The following is a 15,113-nucleotide window of genomic DNA, read 5'->3' on the forward strand; positions in this document are numbered from 1 at the left end:
CATTCAAAATACAGTAGGCCTCTGCCTACACCCTCCTATTTCCTGGGCTTCAACACAGCCAGTTGTAGTTCGGAAGTGCCGTCCACACGGAAAGAGATACTTGCTCCCGTGTCTCAGTGGGGTTCAGTAACGTCAGCTGATCCCCTGCTGTGTGGATGGCAGTCTCTCCTGCTGTCACCTCATTCAAAATTCAGTAGGCCTCTGCCTACACCCTCCTATTTCCTGGGCTTCAACACAGCCAGTTGTAGTTCGGAAGTGCCGTCCACACGGAAAGAGATACTTGCTCCCGTGTCTCAGTGGGGTTCAGTAACGTCAGCTGATCCCCTGCTGTGTGGATGGCAGTCTCTCCTGCTGTAAACTCATTCAAAATACAGTAGGCCTCTGCCTACACCCTCCTATTTCCTGGGCTTCAACACAGCCAGTTGTAGTTCGGAAGTGCCGTCCACACGGAAAGAGACACTTGCTCCCGTGTCTCAGTGGGGTTCAGTAACGTCAGCTGATCCCCTGCTGTGTGGATGGCAGTCTCTCCTGCTGTCACCTCATTCAAAATTCAGTAGGCCTCTGCCTACACCCTCCTATTTCCTGGGCTTCAACACAGCCAGTTGTAGTTCGGAAGTGCCGTCCACACGGAAAGAGATACTTGCTCCCGTGTCTCAGTGGGGTTCAGTAACGTCAGCTGATCCCCTGCTGTGTGGATGGCAGTCTCTCCTGCTGTAAACTCATTCAAAATACAGTAGGCCTCTGCCTACACCCTCCTATTTCCTGGGCTTCAACACAGCCAGTTGTAGTTCGGAAGTGCCGTCCACACGGAAAGAGATACTTGCTCCCGTGTCTCAGTGGGGTTCAGTAACGTCAGCTGATCCCCTGCTTTGTGGATGGCAGTCTCTCCTGCTGTAAACTCATTCAAAATACAGTAGGCCTCTGCCTACACCCTCCTATTTCCTGGGCTTCAACACAGCCAGTTGTAGTTCGGAAGTGCCGTCCACACGGAAAGAGATACTTGCTCCCGTGTCTCAGTGGGGTTCAGTAATGTCAGCTGATCCCCTGCTGTGTGGATGGCAAAGTCTCCTGCTGCCTACACAGTCGTACCACTACTGATTTTTAACCGTGCTCCAATTAGGCCTGTGGCTCCACTGTCTCTCGTATTTCCCCTGTCCTCCAACCCTGCCAGTTACAGCTCCGAAGTGGCGTCTGCACAATCCACACTTGTTCCTGTGTTACAGGTGTTCAGTCCGATCAGTTAATCCCCTGATGTGTGTCCGGCAATGTCGCCTGCTCTGTCCACATTCCCATTATCGGAATGTGGACAGAGCAGGCGACATTGCCGGACACACATCAGGGGATTAACTGACCGGACTGAACACCTGTAACACAGGAACAAGTGTGGATTGTGCAGACGCCACTTCGGAGCTGTAACTGGCGGGGTTGGAGGACAGGGGAAATACGAAAATCAGTGAATCCACAGGCCTAAGTGGAGCTTGGTTCAAATTAGTAGTCTACAACCGATCTTAAAATTTCTTCAATGCAGCCTAAGCCTGCTCCGTGCTTGTCCCTGGGCTTCAACACAGCCAGTTGTTGCTCGGAAGTGCCGTCTTCACAGAGTAAAACACTAGCTCCTGTGTTTGTGGGGTTCAGTAACGTCAGCTGTTCCCCTGCTGTTTTGATGGCAATCTGTCCTGCTGCCTCCCAATTGACAGCACATCAGGCCTCAGCCTGCTAAGTGCTTGTCCTGGGCTCCAACATCGCCAGTTGCTGCTCATAACTGACTTTGGCACGGGTACTCCCTCCTGCCCAGCTTGGTTCCAGCCCTGCCTGCTGTTTCCGGGAAGTGTCAATGTCAGTTTGCCACCCCAAGTTGCCATGTCGTGTTGCGGTTGGGTTAGCCGAGGCTAGGGTGCCAGCAGTTTAGGTGCTTCCTATGTGGACTGCGGGTTCTGGTAAGAAAGGTTTGTTCCATAGTGCCAGTAGGACAAGCACCCCCTGTAGGACTGTGTGATTCGGTAACTGCGGCCAGCTTGCGGCATGCCAACTTTGCTTTTCAGGGGTAACTTCTGATACCCCTCCGGGTTCCAGCACCGTCAGCTGGTTCTCATCAGAGCCTTTGGCCTAGGTGCCTCCATCTCGGTATCCGAGTTCCAGCAACGTCTGCTGGTCCTTGGTAGTGCTTTGTAGCACAGGTACCTCCTGCTTAGTAACCGGGTTCCAGCACCGTCAGCTGGTCCTCGGTTGTGCCATTGGCTCTTATTCCTTCTGCTGCCCCTCCGGGTGCCAGCACTGTCAGCTGGTCCTCGCTATTTCCATTTGCTCTTGCAGCTTATGCTACCCCTCCGGGTTCCAGCACCGTCAGCTGGTTCTCGTCAGAGCCTTTGGCCTAGGTGCCTCCATCTCGGTATCCGAGTTCCGGCAACGTCTGCTGGTCCTTGGTAGTGCTTTGTAGCACAGGTACCTCCTGCTTAGTAACCGGGTTCCAGCACCGTCAGCTGGTCCTCGGTTGTGCCATTGGCTCTTGTTCCTTCTGCTGCCCCTCCGGGTGCCAGTACCGTCAGCTGGTTCAAGAGGACAAAGAACAGGAAGACAACCACCAAGATGCAGAACAACAAGAGAGAGAAGACAAAGAAGCATAAAAAAAACAAAGCAGAAGAACATTAAGCATAAGACTAATACTCTGAGCAAATGATATTATCTTATTTATAAGCAGAAGAAGACTAAGCAGTGTATGGGGGTGAGTCCGTTCCTCCTCGTGGTGCCCCTGGAAAAGGCCTGCTTCTGCAGGCCAAACTGAACGCGGACAAATCCTGTTGTAAATCTTTTGTGACAGGCAGAACGGAAGGTGTAAACTTCTAACTTTTCTAGATAACAACTACAGGAATGCCTGACACAAACAAGAATATGATGAAGAAGAATAGGAAGAAGATGAAGAAGCTGAATATGTAGAATAATAATTGTTGAATAAGAAGAATATGAAGAATGTAAGAAAAGGAAGAAGAAGAAGAAGAAGAAGAAGAAGAAGAAGAAGAAGAAGAAGAAGAAGAAGAAGAAGAAGAAGAATGTAAAAAAAGGAAGTAGAAGAAGAAGAAGAATGTAAAAAAAGGAATAAGAAGAAGAATGTAAAAAAAGGAAGTAGAAGAAGAAGAAGAAGAATGTAAAAAAAGGAAGTAGAAGAAGAAGAAGAAGAATGTAAAAAAAGGAAGTAGAAGAAGAAGACATACATGTCTGGCAAAATATAAATGAGGCTAACATAGTCAATATCTTTGTAACTCCTAACATCTTTAAAAAAAAAAGTTTAATTCCTGCTATTCCATTTGATTGGGCTAAACCTCTATGGCTTTAATGTCTCCTCCACCTCCCACAATACATTCTACATTATTCTTAGTTGTTTTTCTTCATGTAGAATTAACCTACAAGGAAAGAAAGGTTTTTTTTTAATTCCGATATTTTGGCCCCATTGACTTGCATTGGTTCCCGGTATCGGAATCGGCGATACCGATACTTTTTTTTAAGATCGGCCGATCCATTCCGATCCGATATTTTCAAGTATCGGCTGGTATCGCTCAACTCTAGCCGTTATCACTGACTACCTTGCCTGCCTCAAGATGTAGACTGCCCAGCCATGACTCAGTTTGTCGCTGCAAGTAGTCGGCCAGTACCTCCGCGGTATGTCTATTGTCGCCCAAAGACATCATCTTTAACACAGCCTGCTGACGCTTACCACTAGCTGTTTGATAGTGGGACACCTCGTGTGCAACACTGCCAGCTGCGGATGGAGTGCTCATGCGACTGAGCTCTGTGGACAAGCTTTCGCTGATAGAGGAGGAGGACGAGCGAAAGCCTACAGCCAACTGTTTCCTATACCGTGGGCTAGGCAGCACTGTTCCACCGCCGCTATCCCCAGTGGAGCCTGCATCCACCACATTAACCCAGTGTGCAGTGAAGGACACGTAATGGCCCTGGCCATGCCTAATGGTCCATGCATCTGTTGTGAGGTGCACCTTTCCACTCACTGACTGTTTTAGTGCATGGACAATGCAGTCTTTCACATGTCGGTGTAGGGCAGGGATGGCTTTTCGAGAAAAGAAGTGCCGACTGGGTAGGTCATAGCGTGGGACAGCGTAGGCCATGAGCTCCCGGAAAGCTTTGCTTTCAACCAAACGGTGGGGCATCATCTCTAATGAGATTAGTTTGTCAATGCAGGCGTTCAAACAAAGTGTATGCGGATGAGAGTATGAGTACTTTCTTGTCCTACTCAGAGTGTCTGGTAGGGTGAGCTGGACTGGAGAGCTGCATATGGGGAAGTAGCAGTGGACCGGACGGAGTGAGAGGGGGTTGGTGATGGTATTGCTGGTGATGGCCTAGATTCAGTGTTGTGTTGCAAAACCATTGTGATTCCCTGAGTGCTTTGGCCTTGCAACGACACCTCCACATTTAGTGCTGGTGGTGTGCTTAACGGTGGCAGTGGTCTTACAGTGGGGGAAGCGATGGAGCGTTGCTGGCTACCTTCAGTCGGAGCAGGTGCACACGTGCTACCTGAGGTTTTGTAGTCCGTCCACGCTTGCAAGTGCATGTTGATTAAATGTCTAAGCATGCAACTGGTATTCAAATTTCTGAGTTGTTTACCTCGGCTAAAGGTCCTTCTGCACTTCTTACAGGTAACCTTTGCCTCATCAGTAGGATTTTGGACAAAGAAGTGCCACACTGCACTCTTCCTACTATGGTATACATTTTCTGGCCTTGCACGCTGTGCTAAGTTGACCGTCTGGCCAAGCTGTCCTGCAACTCTTTTAGTTTTTGTTCCACGTTTTTGGACAGCTACGGCCCTGGCACATAACCGCTGCTGCGATGTCAATGCCTGCTGCGGATCCTTCTCCTTATCTAAACTATTGCCAGCGCCACCCTCCTCCCCCAATGGATGCCAATCCGGGTCCAGAACTGGGTCATCCATCACCTTCTCTTCAAAGTCATCTGCACCTTCTTCTTTACCTTCCTCTGTGTCACCGTGTAAGGTGGTATAGTATGCGTGAAGGGGCACCTGAGTTTCATCAGGGTCTGATTCGGGCTCCATAGACTGTGAGGGCAATGTAGTGCTCTGGGTCGATGTACCAGCAGAATCATCTAGCAGTGGCTGTGCATCAGTGCACTCCATGTCAGATTCATCATGTACTGGGGAATTCTGGATTTGACTGGATAACCCAGGCATGGTATGTGAAAAGAGCGCCATAGAGTAATCTGAAGTGTGGGCTGCCGCATCCTTAACTTTTGGTGGGGGTGAAGAACACAAGGAAAGGTGTTTTTCCTGACCAGAACCCTGCCATTGACGACTCCGTGCTTGCAGGTTTCGAATGTTCAGAAGAGGAGGCAATAGAGTTGGTGGCTTTTTCGGCAATGTACGCCAAAACCTGTTCCTGATGCTCCGGCTTTAAAAGCGGTTTTCCTACTCCAAGAAAAGGCAACCTTACAGGCCTTCTTGAGCCAGATGATGATGCAGGCTCAACATCTTCTGCCTTAGCTGCTATTGTGCTTTTGCCAGAACCAGCTGATGCACCACCACCATCAGTACCAGCTGTGCCCCCCTGCCCACGTCCGCGGCCTCTTCTACCATACTTCCTCATGTTTGGGAAAATGTACCAAAATTCCAGGAGAGAGATGGTACTGTATGAGGACCGTCCAGCTGTGTAAGGTGTATTTAAAAAATTTAATCTACGTATATATTTTGTTAGTCACAGACGCTATCACAGTATGTATTGGACAGTAATCCAACAAGCAGAGATACGGAACTGTATCAGAAGTGTACAGCTGTATACGTTTTTTGTGTAACTAACAATCTCCGTATATCTATTTACGGAGTGTCAAACACACACACTAACTCTGTATAGATGTGACTGTAATGCGAACGGCAGATATGCAATACTGTTTGAGAATCGGACAGCAGGAGAAGCAGGAAGCTCATCTGCTTATTTCCGGTGCAATCAGGGAAGAGGAGAAAAGTCGCCTTAAGCTGATCGATCGCTGGCACTTGCCATGTCACGCTGCTTGAGGACATCGCAAAACCACGAGTCTGACGGTGCGCGAGTTTCCACCCATTATAGACTGCATCAGCAATAGCAATATGGAACAGAAGAAAATCCACATGGTCACCTGCAACACATGCTACATGTTTACGAATCTTCTGGCCCAAAAACTCAACTTTACCTGTCAGAAGTGCAAACATGTTGTCCTCTTAGAGGAAAAGGTGCAGGGACTGGAAGAAAGAATAGCAACATTGAAGGTAATTAAAGAACATGAGGACTTCTTGGATGAAGCAGAAGCAACCATTCAGGATACGGAAAGTGAGAAAAACTTCAGAGCACATACAGAGGCTGAAAAGTGGAGCCATGTGACGAAAAGAAGCAAACAGATCAAGTGGTCATCACCACCCACACAGTTTAGTAACGAATATGAAGCCCTCATGCTGGAGAGTGAAAATGGCACAGCTCAGGATGATACCGTATCTACAAGAGAAGACACACTATCAAACAAAAGAAGTTACTCTGTCAACAAAAGCGGAAACAAATGACACTCAAAAACACTCACGAGCAACAAGCAGTGCATCCGGAAAGAAAAGAAGAGTGGTAGTTATGGGCGACTCACTACTAAGAGGCACGGAGGCAACTATCTGCAGGCCGGGCATAACCGCACGAGAAGTATGCTGCCTCCCAGGAGCAAAAATCAAGGATGTCGCCAACAGGATACCAACTATCCTCAAATCCAAGGACGACTACCCTTTCCTACTGATACATGTAGGCACAAACCACACGGCAAGAAATGACCTACCAACTATCTGCGAAGACTTTGAAATTCTGGGGATGAAAATAAAGGAACGGAACGTACAGGTTGTTTTCTCATCATCAATCCTCCCAGTCGATGGTCATGGCATCAGAAGATGGAATAGGATACTAGAGGTGAACAACTGGCTACGACGGTGGTGCAGGCAGCAAGGATTTGGATTCTTGAACCATGGCGTGAATTACCTCTACGATGAACTTCTCGCAAGAGATGGGATACACCTCACAAAACCTGGGAAACACACATTCGCCAGAAGACTTGCCGCACTCATCAGGAGGGCTTTAAACTAGAAGAAGAGGGGATGGGAGGAAAAACAGCAGACAAGAACATGCAGCAGAAGGACAAACTAATCAAGGATACTAGATGTGGTAAAGAGGACCCAAGACAGGGTACTCAGAAGGAAGCTAAGAAAAAGGAAGCAAAACTTCTTTCCTGCATGCTGACCAACGCAAGAAGCCTGACCAATATGATTGAAGATCTGGAGTTGGTAATGTATGAGGAAAAATACGACATAATAGGAATAACTGAGACATGGTTAGACGACAGCTATGACTGGGTGGCTAACTTGCAAGGATATGATTTGTTTAGGAGGGATCGTAAAAAAAGGAAAAGGGGTGGAGTCTGTCTACATATGAAGTCCACTTTAAAGTCCACACTAAGAGAAGATATACAAGAGGGAAATGAAGAGATGGAGTCTCTATGGGTGGAGATACAAGGAGGGAAAAGTAATAAAATCCTCATAGGGGTTTGTTATAAGCCACCAAATATAACAGAAACCACTGAAAATGTATTATTGAAACAAATAGACAAAGCAGCAAATCGCAATCAGGTGATTATTATGGGGGACTTCAACTACCCCGACATAGACTGGGAAACTGAAACCTGCGTATCTCAGAAAGGAAACCAATTTCTGTCAGTGACCAAGGATAATTATCTGTCACAACTTGTGCAGGGTCCAACTAGAGGGACAGCCCTTCGGGACTTAAATTTAAGCAACAGGCCAGATAGAATAACAGAAGTACGAGTTGATGGGCACCTAGGGTAAAATGACCACAATATAATACAATTCCACTTGTCCTTCAGTAAGGTGCCCTGGAAGGGGGTTACAAAAACGCTGAATTTCAGGAAAGCAAAGTTTGATCAGCTTAGAAAGGACCTTTGCCGAATTGATTGGGACAATGTCCTCAAAAATAGGAGCACAGAAAATAAATGGGAAATATTTAAATCAGTTTTACACACCCACTGCAAGCTAGCCATACCGTACAGAAATAAAAGAGCTAGGAACACGATAACACCAATGTGGCTAAATAATGATGTAAAAAGGGCAATAAATAAGAAGAACAAGGCATTTAAGAAGCTAAAGCAAGAAGGCGATGAAGAAGCATTAAAAAGTTATAGAGAAAAAAATAAAATGTGTAAAAAACAAATACATTTAGCAAAAGTGGAAACTGAGAGACTCATTGCTAAGGAAAGTAAAACAAACCCCAAACTATTCTTTAATTATATAAACAGTAAAATGATTAAAATTGATGGTGTCGGCCCTTTAAAGACCAATGAGGGTGAAATCATAGAGAGCGATGTGGGACAAGCAAATGTTTTAAATACTTTTTTCTCAATAGTGTTCACACAGGAAAAGGATTTGCCAGGGGAAATGCAGAGTGATAATGTAAACTCCCCATTAAGTATTACCTGCCTAACCCAGGAAGAAGTACAGAACCGCCTTAGTAAGATTAAAATTGACAAATCACCAGGCCCTGATGGCATTCACCCTCGGGTATTAAGGGAGTTAAGTAATGTGATAGACAGGCCTCTATTCCTTATATTTAAAGACTCTATAGAAACAGGGTCTGTGCCTTTTGATTGGTGGCAAGCAAATGTGGTACCAATATTCAAAAAGGGGTGTAAAAGGGAACCTGGAACCTATAGGCCGGTAAGCTTAACATCTGTTGTGGGTAAAATTTTTGAAGGGTTTCTAAGGGATACCATTATGGAATATCTCAATGTTAATAAATGTTTAACTCCATGTCAACATGGAATTATGAGGGATCGCTCCTGTCAAACTAACCAGATAAGCTTCTATGAGGATGTAAGCGCTCAAATGGACCAAGGAGAATCATTGGATGTCATTTATCTCGACTTCTCTAAAGCATTTAACACTGTCCCACATAAAAGATAGGTAAGTAAGATGAGAAAGCTTGGGCTAGGGGAAAATGTGTGTAGATGGGTAGGTAGCTGGCTTAGTGATAGAAAACAAAGAGTGGTTATTAATGGTGTATACTCAGATTGGGCCAGGGTTACTAGTGGGGTAACACAGGGTTCTGTATTGGGCCCCCTACTATTTAATATATTTATTAATGATCTAGTGGATGGCTTTCACAGTAAAATATCAGTATTTGCAGATGATACAAAACTATGTAAGGTAGTTTACACAAAGGAGGACAGTTTGCAACTACAGACAGATTTGAGTAAATTGGAGAATTGGGCTGAAAAATGGCAAATGAGGTTTAACACAGATAAGTGTAAGGTTATGCACATGGGAAGGAGAAACAGATGCTACAATTACTTACTAAATGGGAAACTGCTGGGGAAATCAGACATGGAAAAAGACTTAGGCATCTTGGGGGCGTGGCCTGGATCGCTTGTGGGGAGGACGTGTTGTGCTGTTGCTCCCGCTGCCAGCCACGAAGTGAGCCCTATTTTGACCCTAACGGAGGTGTCTGTGTGCCCCCCGGTGAGAGCTGGACCAAGAGAGAGTGGTGGAGGACAGTGTGGAGGAAACCGCGGTTCTCTGGGAGGAGAGTGGCCGCGGGGAACGGGTCTTGGCGCCGGAGGTGGACAGGCGCCATCTTGGCCGCGTCTTCCTGCTTCTTCCTGAGCGGCGTGGGCCAGAAGACTGCGGTGAGCCGTTGGAGGAGGTGGAGGGCCGCGGTCTATGCGGGAGGGGAGACCGCTGACCGCTACAGGAGGGAAGGAGAGGGAAGGAGAAGGTCTGCTTACCGGAGGAGAGGGAGGTGAGCTAGACACAGAAGCCTGGCTGGTGATCAGAAGGTGGCCGCAGTGCTGGGTGCTCCTGGTGGCTGGGTCGGGCGCTCCTGCTGTATATAGTGACTGGGGGTTTGAAGGTACTGCTCCCCCTTTCCAGAGATGCCAAGACTGGCCTGATCCCATACCACAGCAGTAAGAAACACTCTATATAGGGCACCATATCAGGGCCTTATTTACTAATGCCAGCTCTCTACCTTTCAAGAAGCATGAGGTCATCTTCACCTATGAACATGCATTAATAGACTTTCCCTAAATGCACGAGGAGTGATTTTAAATGCACGCTTTAATTCAACATTATGGTCAAATCTAATAAAGAGCGTGCAAAACCGCTGGATACTGGGGTGCATCAGGGCAGGCAAGGCGAAATGGAGAAATTTTTGAAAAATAAACCTGGGTCAGCTAGGCCCACACCAAAAAAGCTACATACAAATGCTGAGGTAGAGGAACGGGTCGAGGACTCGGACTCAAGTGAAGATGTCTCAGGCAGTGACATTACCCACTCAGACTCTGGGAAGTTCTCTAGATCAGTATTTAAAAAACTTCTGACCCAAGCATTAAAACCTTTGGTTACAGAGATATCTGGTATGAGAGCTGATCTGTCACATATTGGTAACAGAGTGGAGTCCCTTGAAGCATCTCAGTCCTCTCTCATTAGCCACTCGAATGCCATGAGGGACCATTTGGATTACCACAGAGCACAGCTTAACAACTCTCTTCTGGCCTTGGAAATCAAGAGAACAGAAGCCGCAGAAAAAATATAAGGATTAAAGGTCTGCCTGAAAGTGTTTCTGCAGAAATATTGGAAAAATCCACGAAAGAAATTTTTGCCCTCCTAATTCCGCAAGAAAAATGCGACCAAATTGTAATTGAGAGGGTCCATAGATCGCTCAGACCCAGGCCTAAGCCCTCTGAGCCCCCGAGGGATGTGATCTGCGGCTTGTTGAGTTATGTGGACACCAATGTTATTTTGTCTGCTTCCAGGGATGTTAAAAATCTCGCTTACGAAGGATCTGCCATACAACTCTACCAGGACATTGCGTCGTCGACCCTTGCAAAGAGAAGAATCCTGAGACCCTTATTGGAAATACTACGCTCACGTAAAATTCTCTATAAATGGCTGTTTCCGTTTGGAATATCGGTAAATGGAGACGGCAAACAAGTAACAGTGAGAAGTCCCGAAGACTTAAGCAAAATATGGGACACTTTTGACATTGCTTCTATTGATATCCCTTCGTGGCTACCTTTGGATATGGATCTTCGCACACCTCCTCCTATCAACGCTTATATAGGAGGTCAGGGGGATTGGGCCTCAGTGAAGAGACGCACGCCCTCTAAGCGAGGGAAATCTGGGGCAAGAAAAGAGATGCCCCCCTGAATATTGTTTTATTGGGTCTAGTCGCATTTTCTCACTTTTGGACCCAGTAGTTTTTTTTTTTGGTTTAACTTTGCAATGTCTTTGATCGCTTTGGTTTTCCTTGATTGGCACCTGCCTAGGTGCTGACGCTTTCATTTAACTGCCGTACAAGCTAACATGTACTACTCGTGTGTTGGGGATATGATTCTCTGATCTGTCATGGGGGGCATGTTGGTCCCCTGCTCCTGCCGCTGGCAGGTAGTTGGTTATTGTTATTTATTGGTTACTGTTATTTTACCTTGCATTTTGTATTTTTTGTGGTCTGTCGGCATGGGACACTTTATTATTTATTTATTTTTTCTTTTGCTACATCTAATTTGCTATGGGTGACAAGGAAAAATTTGCCACTATAGTAGTGGCTTCGTATAATGTAAAGGGGCTACGCTCTCCGTGTAAGAGAAATCAGGTATTGAACCTTTTGCATGCAAAAAAGGCTAGTGTGATCTTTCTACAGGAGACACATTTCAAAGCGGGGAGAGTACCAGACATGTCCAGATCTCGTTATCCGACCTGGTATCATAGTACAGGTGGGTCGGCATCTAGAGGAGTGAGTATTGCTATAAAAAAAATGTTCCTTTTGTCTTACATGATTGCCTTTCAGATTCTGAAGGAAGGTATATTATACTGAAGGGCCTTATTGCTAACACCAAAGTTACCTTGTGTAACTTATATGCCCCAAACAAGAATCAGATTGGATGGCTGTGCAGGACAATGAATACCTTAAAACTATTTACTGAAGGTTTGTTGCTGATGGGGGGAGATTTTAATGTACCATTCAATCCATCTTTGGATACTTCCACAGGCAAGTCTTCCCTTTCCCAAAAGGCACTGAGAAAATTACACCTTTCTTTCCAAGAATTACACTTGATAGACCCCTGGAGGACACTCTCTCCTTCGGGCAGAGACTACACTTTTTATTCCCATCCGTGTGGCAGCTATCATAGAATTGACTATATATTGACACAGACAACCAACCTCTCATTAGTCAAAAATGCGACTATAGACGCTATCACACTATCGGACCATGCTCCTATTTTTCTCGATATGGGTATAGAAACTCTTCCGCGACCAGCCAGGTCTTGGTCGCTTAATGAGACATTATTAGATTCAGATTCCCACATTTCGAGACTGACTGACACTCTGGAATTCTTTTTTCAGACAAATCTGCACTCTGGCCCACCCATACCTGTGGTGTGGGAGTCACATAAAGCTGTAATGAGGGGAGAACTTATAGCTTTGAGTTCCCATCTCAAAAAAGAAAGGACAAAACAGGTTGTGTCTATTTTGCATCAAATTAATTCCTTGGAAAGATTGCATAAGAGATCTCAAGTAACCAAGACACTAACTGAACTGACTGACCTAAGAAATTCGCTAAAAAATCTCTTAAATATCCAATCGGCCAAAACCTATATGAGATGTAAACAGAGGTTCTATCTCCATGGCAATAAAAGTAGCAAGCTTATGTCTTCATTGCTTAAAAAGCAGCAAGAAAGGACGTTTATTAGGCAGCTCAAAACTCTGGATGGCTCCTCAATTTTCGAGACCGCTGATATTGCTGAGGAGTTTAGATCCTTTTATGACAGCTTATGTAATCTAAACATACCAGATAGCATGCAAGACCCAACAAAAGCTATAGAAAAAATTAGAGAGTTCCTGACTCCATTAGTTTTACCTAAAATAACCCCAGAAGGCCAAACTTTGTTAACCGCTCCGGTTACCCCTAAAGAAATTTTAGATACTCTTTCCACCATCCCAAAGGGAAAGGCCCCAGGCCCGGATGGTCTCCCCATTATATATTATAAAAAGTTTATAAAATCACTCTTACCTCAATTGGTGACCTTGTTTAATTCCTATTTGAAGGGCCAGCTTTCCCCTAAGCAATCATTAGAGGCATATATTACGGTTCTCCCGAAGGAGGGTAAGGACCCAAAATTGTGTGCCAGCTATAGACCAATTTCATTACTTAATACGGACATAAAATTGTGGGCTAAAATACTAGCGGGTAGAATAAGCAATCTTTTACCCAAATTGATTCATGCGGATCAGGCGGGCTTTGTGAGGGGTAGGGAAGGGAAAGATAACTCCACTAGGGTCATACAGTCTATAATGTTTGCCAAAACCCGGCAGGTCCCCTTGGTACTCTTGTCAACGGATGCCGAGAAGGCTTTTGACAGAGTGTGTTGGAGATTCATGGAGCAGGTGTTAATTAAATTCGGTTTTCCTCCTCAATATATAACAGCAGTCCTCTCTCTCTACTCCCAACCGACGGCCAGGATTAGGATAAATGGCACCCTGTCTAAAAGTCTGGAGATTCACAATGGGACTAGGCAGGGATGCCCTCTGTCCCCATCTTTGTTCATTTTGGTTATAGAAACTTTGATACAAAGCATCAGACAAGAACAACACATAAAGGGGTTGACGGTGGGCCCGGCGACATTTAAAACGCTAGCTTTCGCAGATGATTTGCTTTTCCTAATATCCAATACATCTCAGGCATTCCCGATCATCCTCCGAATTTTTCAACAGTTTGGTTCCCTCTCCAATTTTAAAATTAACCTAGCCAAATCTGAAGCGTTGAATGTCACTCTCCCCCACTCCCAGCTTTCCATTCTTCGTACGCAGACTCCCTTCTCTTGGGCTAATGGCTCTATCAAATACTTAGGTATATTCATAACTAGGGAACCCACTAACTTATTTCAAAGTAATTTCATACCCTTATTGAAGAAAGTTACTAATCTGATGCATAAATATAACCTACCCACTTTATCTTGGTTGGGTCGCATAAATGTGTTTAAGGCATATATTATGCCTATTATTTTGTATGCCATGAATATGGTACCGATTCAGATACCCCTGACCTTTTTTGGGTCATTAAAGTCACTAATAGGAAAATTCATCTGGAAATCTAAACCGGCTAGGTTGCCTTATAGGCTTCTTACTTACCCAGTTGCCTCTGGTGGATTGGGAGTACCAGACCCCCTGGTATATTATAAAGCAATCCACCTTGTCAGATGGTTAAAGGTAGTGTCTTGCACTGAGGGAGGGGAGGGAGCTTGTGTCGATCTGGCTTTGCTGGGTCCGAGGGGTTTGCCTTATCTATGGACTAGGGCTAAGCCACCGATTACTCTTAGACTGGATGAGGTAACATCTACTACACTACGCACCAAAAGATTGATGTTGGGGGAATTACCGGAGGACACTTTTCCTTCGACATTAACGCCGATTAGCTCAATACCGTTTTTATTGGATTCTGATTTTCAGGATCCTTATAATCTGTGGTTTGCCCTCCCTAGAGATACATTGAATAGCTTTTACAGTAATAAAATATTACAGGGAGAAGTTTGGCCATCAAATGCAATGAGTCAACCAACTAATTTTCTTCAGTGCCAGCACATTCGACGTACGCTTCTACAGTTTAGGAAGAAATTCCCGATCAAATCGAACTGGTCCTGGTTAGATATTATGATCAAACTCCCGCTTCCACGGCTAAAACTCCTGTCTCGTATTTACTCACATCTGATTTCTCCGGGAATACATTTTAAGCCCTCATTTATTTACTCCTGGGAAATGGAACTTAATACTACGTTCACAGAGAAACAAGTGTCTAGAATGCTATCTAGTGCACGGGGATTCTCCAGGTGTGTTCTTTTGCAAGAAAATTTTTATAAAATTTTGACCAGGTGGCATTGGACTCCCGCGAAGCTCTTTCAGAGGGGTCTTGCTGATAATGATGCTTGTTGGAGATGCCTCAACCCTGGAGGACATCACACACACATATTTTGGGATTGTCCCAAATTGAGACATTTTTGGGATGGTGTCGAGCTAGTTCTCAAGA

Source organism: Dendrobates tinctorius, unplaced genomic scaffold, assembly GCF_039654945.1.
Source record: "Dendrobates tinctorius isolate UK_male_01 unplaced genomic scaffold, ASM3965494v1 ptg000029l, whole genome shotgun sequence".
Classification (NCBI taxonomy): Eukaryota; Metazoa; Chordata; class Amphibia; order Anura; family Dendrobatidae; genus Dendrobates; species Dendrobates tinctorius.